This window comes from Salvelinus alpinus, chromosome 2, assembly GCF_045679555.1.
Source record: "Salvelinus alpinus chromosome 2, SLU_Salpinus.1, whole genome shotgun sequence".
Taxonomy (NCBI): domain Eukaryota; kingdom Metazoa; phylum Chordata; class Actinopteri; order Salmoniformes; family Salmonidae; genus Salvelinus; species Salvelinus alpinus.
In genome coordinates, this window is record NC_092087.1 from 8,278,764 (window position 1) to 8,291,124 (window position 12,361).

A 12,361-nucleotide genomic window follows, 5' to 3' on the forward strand; every position below is an offset into this window, starting at 1 on the left:
CATATCTACTGGGTGAAATTCCACAGTGTGCCATCACAGCAGCAAGATTTGTGACCTGTTGCCACAAGAAAAGGGCAACCAGTGAAGAACAAACACCATTGTAAATACAACCCATATTTATGTTTATTTATTTTAACTTGTGTGCTTTAACCATTTGTACATTGTTACAACACTGCATATATATAATATGACATTTGTAATGTCTTTATTGTTTTGAAACTTCTGTATGTGTAATGTTTACTGTTCATTTTTATTGTTTATTTGACTTTTGTATATTATCTACCTCACTTGCTTTGGCAATGTTAACACATGTTTCCCATGCCAATAAAGCCCCTTGAATTGAATTGAATTGAATTGAGAGAGAGAGAGAGAGAGAGAGAGAGAGAGAGAGAGAGAGAGAGAGAGAGAGAGAGAGAGAGAGAGAGAGAGAGAGAGAGAGAGAGAGAGAGAGAGAGAGAGAGCGAGAGAGAGAGAGAGAGAGAGAGAGAGAGAGAGAGAGACAGACAGACAGACAGACAGACAGACAGACAGACAGACAGACAGACAGACAGACAGACAGACAGACAGACAGACAGACAGACAGACAGACAGACAGACAGACAGACAGACAGACATACACACAGACAGAGAGAGAGAGAAAGAGACAAACAAACATATTGTACCTACTGAACCATATTGTACCTACTGAACCTACTGAACCATATTGTACCTACTGAACCATATTGTACCTACTGAACCATACTGTACCTACTGAACCATATTGTACCTACTGAACCGTATTGTACCTACTGTACCTACTGAACCATATTGTACCTACTGAACCATATTGTACCTACTGAACCATATTGTACCTACTGAACTTACTGAACCATATTGTACCTACTGAACCATATTGTACCTACTGAACCATATTGTACCTACTGAACCATATTGTACCTACTGAACCATATTGTACCTACTGAACCATATTGTACCTACTGAACCATATTGTACCTACTGAACCATATTGTATCTACTGAACCTTTTATATTGTACTGTACAGTATTGTACTATATTGTACCTACTGAACCTACTGAACCATATTGTACCTATTGTACCTTTTATATTGTACAGTACAGTATTGTACTATATTGTACCTACTCTACCCTATTGTACCTACAGTGTCTTGTAAAAGTTTTCACCCCCTTTGGTGTTTTTCCTATTTTGTTGCATTACAAACTGTAATTTAAATGTATTTTTATTTGGATGTCATGTAATGGACATATACAAAGTAGTCCAATTTGGTGAACTGAAATGAAAAATAAAAAATAAAAATAAAAAATTTAAACGGAAAAGTGGTGCGTGCATATGCATTTACCCCCTTTACTATGAAGCCCCTAAATATGATATTTGCAACCAATTACCTTCAGAAGTCACATAATTAGTTAAATAAAGTCCACCTGTGTGCAATCTAAGTGTCACATGATCTGTCACAAGATCTCAGTATATATACACCTGTTCTGAAAGGCCCCAGAGTCTGCAACACCACTAAGCAACGGGCACCACCAAGCAAGCAGCACTATGAAGACCAAGGAGCTCTCCAAACAGGTCAGGGACAAAGATGTGGAGAAGTACAGATCAGGGTTGGGTTATAAAAAAATATCAGAATCTTTGAACATTCCACGGAGCACCATTAAATCCATTATTAAAAAATGGAAAGAATATGGCATCACAACAAACCTGCCAAGAGAGGGCCGCCCACCAAAACTCACAGACCAGGCAATGAGGGCATTAATCAGAGGCTACAAAGAGACCAAAGATAACCCTGAAGGAGCTGCAAAGCTCCACAGCGGGGATTGTAGTATCTGTCCATAGGACCACTTTAAGCCATTCACTCCACAGAGCTGGGATTTACGGAAGAGTGGCCAGAAAAAAATAAGCTAACATGTTTGGTGTTCGCCAAAAGGCACGTGGGAGACTCCCCAAACATATGGAAGGAGGTACTCTTGTCAGATGAGTCTAAAATTGAGCTTTTAGGCCATGAAGGAAAAGGCTATGTCTGGTGCAATTCCAACACCTCTCATCACCCCGAGAACACCATCACTACAGTGAAGCATGGTGGTGGCAGCATCATGCTGTGGGGATGTTTTTCATCGGCAGGGACTGGGAAACTGGTCAGTATTGAAGGAATGATGGATGGCGCTAAATACAGGGATATTCTTGAGGGAAACCTGTTTCAGTCTTCCAGAGATTTGAGACTGGGACAGAGGTTCACCTTCCAGCAGGACAATGACCGTAAGCATACTGCTAAAGCAACACTCGAGTGGTTTAAGGGGAAACATTTAAATGTCTTGGAATGGCCTAGTTAAAGCTCAGACCTCAATCCAATTGAGAATCTGTGGTATGACTTTGTACAGATTGCTGTACATCAGCGGAGCCCATCCAACTTGACGGAGCTGGAGCAGTTTTGCCTTGAAGGGCAAAAATCCCAGTGGCTAGATATGCTAAGCTTATAGAGACATACCCTAAGAGACTTCCAGCTGTAATTGCTGCTAATGGTGGCTCTACAAAGTATTGACTTTGGGGGGTGAATAGTTAACTTGAGCATGCTTTTCTGTTTTTTTGTCTTATTTCTTGTTAGTTTCATAATAAAATATATTTTGTATCTTTAAAGTGGTAGGCATGTTGTGTAAATCAAATGATACAAACCCCCCAAAAATACATTTAAATTCCAGGTTGTAAGGCAACAAAATAGGAAAATGGCCAAGGGGGTGAATACTTTCGCAAGCCACGGTATTGTACCATACTGTATCTACTGTACAGTATTGTCCCTATTGTACCTACTGTACCGGATTGTCCCTATTGTACCGGATTGTCCCTATTCTACCTACTGTACCGGATTGTACTATATTGTACCTATTGTACCGTGATGTACCGTATTGTACTATATTGTACCTACTGTACCGTATTGTAGCTGCTGTATCTACTGTACCGTATTGTACCGTGTTGTACCTATTGTACCGTAATGTTCTATATTGTACCTGCCTACCATATTGTACCTACTGTACCGTATTTTACCTACTGTACCGTGACAGTGACAGGAAGGGATTAACCAATCAAAACACGAGACTGAAAATATAAAAACAACAAAGTCCGAGTCAGGGCAGGCTATTTCCTATATACATTGCATTCGGAAAGTTTTCAGACCCCTTGACTATGTCCACATTTTGTTACGTTACAGCCTTATTCTAGGATGAATTTAATTGTTTTTATTCCTCATTAAGTCAGCACACAATACCGCATAATGAAAAAGCAAAAACAGGTTTTTAGAAAGTTTTTCAAATGTATTGAAAATTTTTAAAAAATGAAATATCGCATTTACATAAGTATTCAAACCCTTTACTGAGTACTCTCCAGAGACGTTCGATCGGGTTCAAGGCTCTGGCTGGGTCACTCAAGGACATACTAAGACTTGTCAAGAAGCCACTTCTTCGTTGTATTGGCTGTGTGCTTAGGGTCGTTGTCCTGTTGGAAGGTAAACCTTCGCCACAGTCTGAGGTCCTGAGTGCTCTGGAGCAGGTTTTCATCAAGGATTTCTCTGTACTTTTCTCCGTTCATCTTTCCTTCGATCCAGACTAGTCTCCCAGTTCCTAACGCTGAAAAATGGTGCCAGCTTTCTTCCTGACGTGAAGCTTGGCATTCAGGCCAAAGAGTTTAACCTTGGTTTCATCAGACCAGAGAATCTTGTTTCTCATGGTCTGAGTCCTTTAGGTGCCTTTTGGAAAACTCCAAGTGGGCTGTCATGTGTCTTTTACTGAGAAGTGGATTCTGTCTGGCCACTCTACCACCTGATTGGTGGAGTGCTGCACAGATGGTTGTACTTCTGGAAGGTTCTCCCATCTCCACAGAGGAACTCTAGAGCTCTGTCAGAGTGACCATCAGGTTCTTGGTCACCTCCTTGACCAAGAACCGTATAAGGCCAGCCGTATAAGCCTGTATCATCTGCATATAATGGATGAGAAAGCATCCTACTGCCTGATCTATGTTGTTGATGTAAATTGAGAAGAGTGTGGGGCCTAAGATCGAGCCTTGGGGTACCCCCTTGTTTTCAGTTAGTGGCTGAGATAGCAGATTTATTGACTTTATACACTGCACTCTTTGAGGGAGGTAGTTATCAAACCAGGCCAAAGGCTCCTCAGAGACACCAATACTCCTTAGCCGGCCCACAAGAATGGAATGGTCTACCTTATCAAAAAATTGCATACCATAGAGAATACTATAGACATCAAGAAAGCCAGTCAGTTGATTATTGACAAGTTTTGATATACAGAACAAAATAGAATTAGGCCTATAACAGTTAGGATCAGCTTGATCTCCCCCTTTAAGAAAAGGACGAACCGTGGCTGCCTTCCAAACTATGGGAACTTCCCCAGAGAGGAGAGACAGGTTAAAAGCACTTATTTCTCATTTGCCTGAACGAGAGACAGTCAGCCTGAGTATGCGTGTGCCGAGCCTTTCACCAAATGGAATTCTTGAGATGGAATAACTCTGCAAGATCACAGTAGAACCAGGGGCTGAACCTCATTTTAAATCTAATGTTCTTCATGGGGGACGTGTTTGTTAACAATACCACTGAAAATATTTTTTAAAAATAAGCTCCAAGCGTCCTCGACAGAGGGGACCAAGCCGATTCTATACCAATTTACAGAGGCCAGGTTAATGAAGGAAGGTTTCCTCAATTGAAGTTTTTTTAGCAAGCGTCTATGACAAATCAGGACAGGTCATTTCACTGAGCAGCCACTACTATTGACCAGATCTTTGATATAGCTATGAGTCTGTCCCTATGGGACCTGGTCAACAGTAGTGCAACATAGAGAACAGAGTGCCATTTGGAACGCGGACAAGGATGTAACACAGCTATAAATCAGACATTTTAACCACACTCCCGGTCAAAACATATTGAACACCTACTCATTCCAGGGTTTTTCTACATTTTTTAAATTATTTTCTACATTGTAGAATAATAGTGAAGACATCAAAACTATGAAATAACACATATGGAATCAAAAAAAAAGTGTTAAACAAATCTAAATATATTTTATATTTCAGATTCTTCAAATAGCCACCCTTTGCCTTGACGACAGGCCATTACTGTTGTTGTTGAACATTTTACGTTTTGGTCGGCTGAATTGGCATCACTGCTCACATGGCCCTTTCTCCGGCAGCTGCCATCTCGCTCTCCGTGGTTATATAATCTGCCAGGCTTAACAACATATTTGCAATATAAAGTGACACAACCACAGAAGGGGGAGGATCGCGAAAAGGCAACACACGCCACTGTTCTACTGTTTGAAAATAATAAGGGAGGATGTACTGATAGGATAGAAAATAATAGGGGAGGATGTACTGATAGGATAGAAAATAATAGGGGAGGATGTACTGATAGGATAGAAAATAATAGGGGAGGATGTACTGATAGGATAGCTACCACTATTATCTCAGTAGAACTACAATACAGACAGAGAAACAGAGAGAGAAGGAGAAAGAGAGGAGAGAAAGAGAGAGAGGGAAAGAGAGGGAAAGAGCGAGAGAGAAACAGAGAGAGGGAAAGAGCGAGAGAGAAACAGAGAGGGAAAGAGAGAGAAACAGAGAGGGAAAGAGAGCGAGAAAGAGAGGGAAAGAGAGAGAGAAGAGAGAGAGAAACAGAGGGAAAGAGAGAGAGAGAAACAGAGAGAGGGAAAGAGAGAGAGAAACAGAGAGAGAGAAAGAGGGAATGAGAGAGAAACAAGAGGGAAAGAGAGAAACAGAGGGAAAGAGAAAGAGAAACAGAGAGAAACAGAGAGAGAGAAAGAGAAGGAAAGAGAGAAAGAGAGAGGGAAACAGAGAAACCGAGAGAGAGAGAAAGAGAGGGAAAGAGAGAAAGAGAGGGAAAGAGAGAAACAGAAACAGAGAGAAAGAGACAGGGAGAGACAGAGATAGAGACACAAAGAGAGGTTATGCATAATAATGAAAGCATTCACATAGTACCAGTGAATTCTGAGGTCATTATAGGTAATTATAGCAGACTAATGCAGCCGAAGTCTGCATTCCAAATGGCACCATATTCTCTATATAGTCACATAGGGCTCTGGTCAACAGTAGTGCATTATATAAGCCATGGTCAACAATAGTGCACTATATAGAGAATGGGGTGGCATTTGGGACACAAACAAAAGCTAATGTCTTTACATAAGAAGACAGTGGAGTGAGTGTAGTGTGGCGGCTGGTGGTAATGAGACACAATCAAAGCTAATGTTGTCTTTAAACAAGAAGACAGTGGAATGCGGTGGACGTTGGTCCTGAGACACAATCAAAGCTAATGTTGTCTTTACACAAGAAGACAGTGGAATGCGGTGGACGGTGGTCCTGAGACACAATCAAAGCTAATGTTGTCTTTAAACAAGAAGACAGTGGAATGCGGTGGACGGTGGTCCTGAGACACAATCAAAGCTAATGTTGTCTTTACACAAGAAGACAGTGGAATGCGGTGGACGGTGGTCCTGAGACACAATCAAAGCTAATGTTGTCTTTACACAAGAAGACAGTGGAATGCGGTGGACGGTGGTCCTGAGACACAATCAAAGCTAATGTTGTCTTTACACAAGAAGACAGTGGAATGCGGTGGACGGTGGTCCTGAGACACAATCAAAGCTAATGTTGTCTTTACACAAGAAGACAGTGGAATGCGGTGGACGGTGGTCCTGAGACACAATCAAAGCTAATGTTGTCTTTACACAAGAAGACAGTGGAATGCGGTGGACGGTGGTCCTGAGACACAATCAAAGCTAATGTTGTCTTTACACAAGAAGACAGTGGAATGCGGTGGACGGTGGTCCTGAGACACAATCAAAGCTAATGTTGTCTTTACACAAGAAGACAGTGGAATGCGGTGGACGGTGGTCCTGAGACACAATCAAAGCTAATGTTGTCTTTACACAAGAAGACAGTGGAATGCGGTGGACGGTGGTCCTGAGACACAATCAAAGCTAATGTTGTCTTTACACAAGAAGACAGTGGAATGCGGTGGACGGTGGTCCTGAGACACAATCAAAGCTAATGTTGTCTTTACACAAGACGACAGTGGAATGCGGTGGACGGTGGTCCTGAGACACAATCAAAGCTAATGTTGTCTTTACACAAGAAGACAGTGGAATGCGGTGGACGGTGGTCCTGAGACACAATCAAAGCTAATGTTGTCTTTACACAAGAAGACAGTGGAATGCGGTGGACGGTGGTCCTGAGACACAATCAAAGCTAATGTTGTCTTTACACAAGAAGACAGTGGAATGCGGTGGACGGTGGTCCTGAGACACAATCAAAGCTAATGTTGTCTTTACACAAGAAGACAGTGGAATGCGGTGGATGGTGGTCCTGAGACACAATGCTTTTTCCAAACTGGCAGCGGGATGAAAAAAAAAAAACATGCTTTCTTGGGGTTTCACCCAGCGAGGTTCACATGCCTCGCCACTGTATCAACCCTGACCCCGACCCAATCTCAGCTTGGTGATAAACGGCTGTCAGAGGGTTATTATTAGTCTGTGGGAAGAAGAAGAAGACTTGGTCTGCATTCCAAATGCCATTCACAGGGCTCTGGTCAAATATAGTGCCCTTTAATAGGGACACAGCCTTGGTCCTCTTGGCTGGAGAATAAGTAAATGTTCTATCTTCTCAAGAACAAACTTCCTGTCAGGGAGGAAACACTAATATCTTACAGCATCTATTTACTGACACATCGCTCCTCTACGCTACTAATCAGTGGTAGCCCGGGCCTGCTGTAGGGAATTCTGGGAATCCTTATATAGACAGTTGGATACTGGGTCAGGGTCTCGAGAGGTAGGAGACTCAGAGTAGGGTCAGTTTAGCCTTTTAGATCACAATGAATATAATATAATATATATATGAATATAATATAATATATATGAATGTACATGAATATAATATATATGAATATAATATATATGAATATACATGAATATAATATATATATGAATATAATATATATGAATATACATGAATATAATATAATTTATATATGAATATAATATATATGAATATACATGGATATAATATAATATATATGAATATAATATATATGAGTATACATGAATATAATATAATATATATGAATATAATAATATGGATATACATGAATATAATATATATATGAATATAATATATATGAGTATACATAAATATAATATATATATGAATATAATATATACGATTTACATGAATATTATATATATTAATATAATATATATGAATATACATGAATATAATATATATGAATACAATATGAATATAATATATATATGCATATAATATATATGAATATACATGAATATAATATATATGAATATACATGAATATAATATAATTTATATATGAATATAATATATATGAATATACATGGATATAATATAATATATATGAATATAATATATATGAGTATACATAAATATAATATATATATATGAATATATATGAATATACATGAATATAATATATATATTAATATAATATATATGAATATACATGAATATAATATATATGAATATAATATATATATATGCATATAATATATATGAATATACATGCATATAATATTATATATATATATGAATATAAGATATATTAATATACATGAATATAATATAATATATATGAATATAATAATATGGATATACATGAATATAATATATATATGAATATAATATATACGAATTTACATGAATATTATATATATTAATATAATATATATGAATATACATGACTATAATATATATGAATATAATATGAATATAATATATATATGCATATAATATATATGAATATACATGAATATAATATTCTATATATGAATATAATATATATTAATATACATGAATATAATATAATATATATGAATATAATAATATGGATATACATGAATATAATATATATATGAATATAATATATATGAATATACATTAATATAATATATATGAATATACATGAACAGGGGTGGGTGGGTGGAGGCTGATCCTAGATCTGTGTTCCTACTCTGAGAGGCTTGATACATACAGCCCTTGGTCTTGACCCCATAACTACACATACACCATCACTGCAGTTTGTTGTATCCAAACAGACACACTTCAAATCATTTGAATGAACAGTGTCAAATGGATTGATTGATTTAGGCCTGCCGGCTAGTAGTCTTACATCTTGCAATGTAGAAAAAAGAAGCCATGATTAACCGATGATAAATCCTTTGAACTTTGAAAATTAAAGTCAAAAACACAGTCTGTGTATCCTTCCCAGTCTTGCCATCTCCTCCACCCCAGCAATGGAAAATTCCAGAAGTTTTAGTGGCTGGTGTGAGACAGTAGAGGTCTCGAGTATGTGTTAAACACTGCCATCTACTGGTGGGAATAGTACAGGACACAAAGGGTTCAGATTCTCTCCTTGGCCTTCTCAGTTGCCAAGGAGAGCCTGATAAGTGGTCTAGGAGATGTCAATTTGTTAGTAGGCGAACAGAAGAGTGTCCTCCCCTCCTCGATAGCCACCTTTCATCGGGGAGAAGGAAAGTATACACGTTTAAAAATGATATGCTAATTATTTTATCTATAAAAAAATATGATTGTACAACTAACTTCATTTGTTTTTTAATCACATTAGTTTTTTTTTATTCAAATGAGCATCAAAGAGTGAACTTAAACAATAACAGAATTGAGGACTGAGGTATCGTTACTTACAGCTGAGGACATGGTTCTTGTCTTAGCATAGTTCATGTTCATTACAAAAAGATAAAAGACTAACAACTTTGAGACAGAAATGCAGGCTGAGTTATTGTACAATACAGGTGGAAGAACATCGTTACAGAGGAGCTTGTGAAATTATCCTGGTTTGTGTTAGTTGGAACAATTTAAATCCTCAATGAATTCATCACCTGAGTTGATTTCACAGGAGGCTGCCGAGAGGAGAGCGGCTCATAATGGCGGAACGGGGTAGATGGAATGGCATGAAAACAGCTGGAGACCCAGAGCGATCCAACTAAAATACCAGGCCAAATAATACTTCTTAAAACCATTGGTCACTCAAAACGAGGTAAATTTAACTAAATAAAAGTCTCTGCATCTGCAATTTGACAACAAAAAACACCATTGAAAACAAGTCCTTTCCTCTGCTTCAGGATCCATGAACATAACATGAGCTGCTAGCCCACCCTGTTGGGCGGAGCTACCAGGACGACACCATCACCTCTGACAAACAACATGGAGGTGTTCCTCTTTGTTGACTGGAAAACAGAAAAACACATGAACCCTTCTTTCAGCATTTCAGTGTTCCATTCCCAGGGCTGTCTGAGCACCTCTCCAGGGGTCCACACATCTTGGTTGGAGGAGCACCTGTACACTACAACAACAATTCATTTTTCTAGGGTCCAATGAATGTGTAAACATTTTACAAATATTTAGATTGTAGCCTTGTCATGGCACCTCCTACAGGACTCCAATTGCTTCCAATTACCCTAGGTCACGCCCCTTCCCTCCAAAACCTGTTCCCACTCCCTTAATCACCTCTCCTCATTCGCCACTTAACCAGCATGCTGCTTCCTCAACGCTAGAACAGTTTGCTTGATGATGCCACAGGGTGTGACTGAAAGTGCCTTTTCATATATGTAGAAGAAGTGTTTAAACCATGTATATTATGCTGCCTGAACTTCTGTTGTGTCCATGCTGATGATCCTTCTGTGTTTCTCCTGACAGTCTCCTGATGTTTTGTAGACATTGTTATGTTACTCTAGAGTGAATTTCCACAGCACATAATAATTAATTAAAAAAATCTCCAATCTGTCTGTTTTAAACTAGAGATGTCTTTTTAACCCGCCGATGTCGCCCTTCCACGTCGACGACGGAAGTTGGCCAGGCTACAGCGATGTTTGTTCAGACCATGAGACGTCCCAACAACAAACAAACAAAATCTGTCTTCTCATCAAAACGTCTGTAGCGCCCAACCGGTTTGACTATGACATCTCTATGGAAAGGTGACTCATGAATACGATGGTGTTCTCTGTTTTGCTCTGTTTTAACATCTCTACTGTTGTTACCGTCTCCTCAACATCTCCCAAGATCATGTTCAAGTGCTGATCGTAGTAGGCCTGGAACAAAGACAAACCACAGACTTAGCAGTTCATGCCACAAAGAGGATCATTAGGGCCTGCTGCGTGCAACTCCAAGTTCCTGGGTTCGATTTAGCAGGGGCCACAGATACGAAACTACTGTAAATAGCTTTGGATTATTTCAAAGGTCAAGACTGATTCTACAGTGGCAAGTGCCAAGTTGGGCCTCTAGTTTGGCAAGCACCTTACACCTTACCCAAATACAGTTGAAGTCGGAAGTTTACATACACCTTAGCCAAATACATTTAAACTCAGTTTCACAATTCCTGACATTTAATCCTAGCAAGATTTCCCTGTCTTTGGTCAGTTAGGATCACCACTTTATTTTAAGAATGTGAAATGTCAGAATAATAGTAGAGAGAATGATTTATTTCAGCTTTTATTTCTTTCATCACATTCCCAGTGGGTCAGAAGTTTACATACACTCAATTAGTATTCTGTAGCATTGCCTTTAACTTGCTTAACTTGGGTCAAACGTTTTGGGTGGCCTTCCACAAGCTTCCCACAATAAATTGGGTGAATTTTGGCCCATTTCTCTGAACAGAGCTGTTGTAACTGAGTCAGGTTTGTAGGCCTCCTTGCTCACACACACACAAGGCATTTTTTTTTTCAGTTCTGCCAACAAATTTTCTGTAGGATTGAGGTCAGGGCTTTGTGATGGCCACTCCAATACCTTGACTTTGTTGTCCTTAAGCCATTTTGCCGCAACTTTGGAAGTATGCTTGGGGTCATTGTCCATTTGGAAGACCCATTTGCGACCAAGCTTTAACTTCCTGACTGATGTCTTGAGATGTTGTTTCAATATATCCACATAATTTTCCATCCTCATGATGCCATCTATTTTGTGAAGTGCACCAGTCCCTCCTGCAGCAAAGCACCCCAACAACATGATGCTGCCACCCCCGTGCTTCATGATTGGGATGGTGTTCTTCAGCTTGCAAGCCTCCCCCTTTTTCATCTAAACATAACGATGGTCATTATGGCCAAACAGTTCTATTTTTGGTTCATCAGACCAGAGGACATTTCTCCAAAAGTACGATCTTTGTCCACATGTGCAGTTGCAAACCGTAGTCTGGCATTTTTATGGCGGTTTTGGAGCAGTGGCTTCTTCCTTGCTGAGCGGCCTTTCAGGTTATGTCGATATAGGACTCGCTTTACTGTGGATATAGATACTTTTGTACCTGT

The 12,361-nt window shown here is 39.2% G+C and overlaps 1 protein-coding gene across 1 annotated transcript in view; it reads right to left on the reverse strand.

The window, feature by feature from the left end:
• LOC139568827 (uncharacterized) overlaps positions 1-12,361 on the reverse strand; it is a 34,815-nt gene that overhangs the window by 21,630 nt on the left and 824 nt on the right. The window lies entirely within an intron of this gene.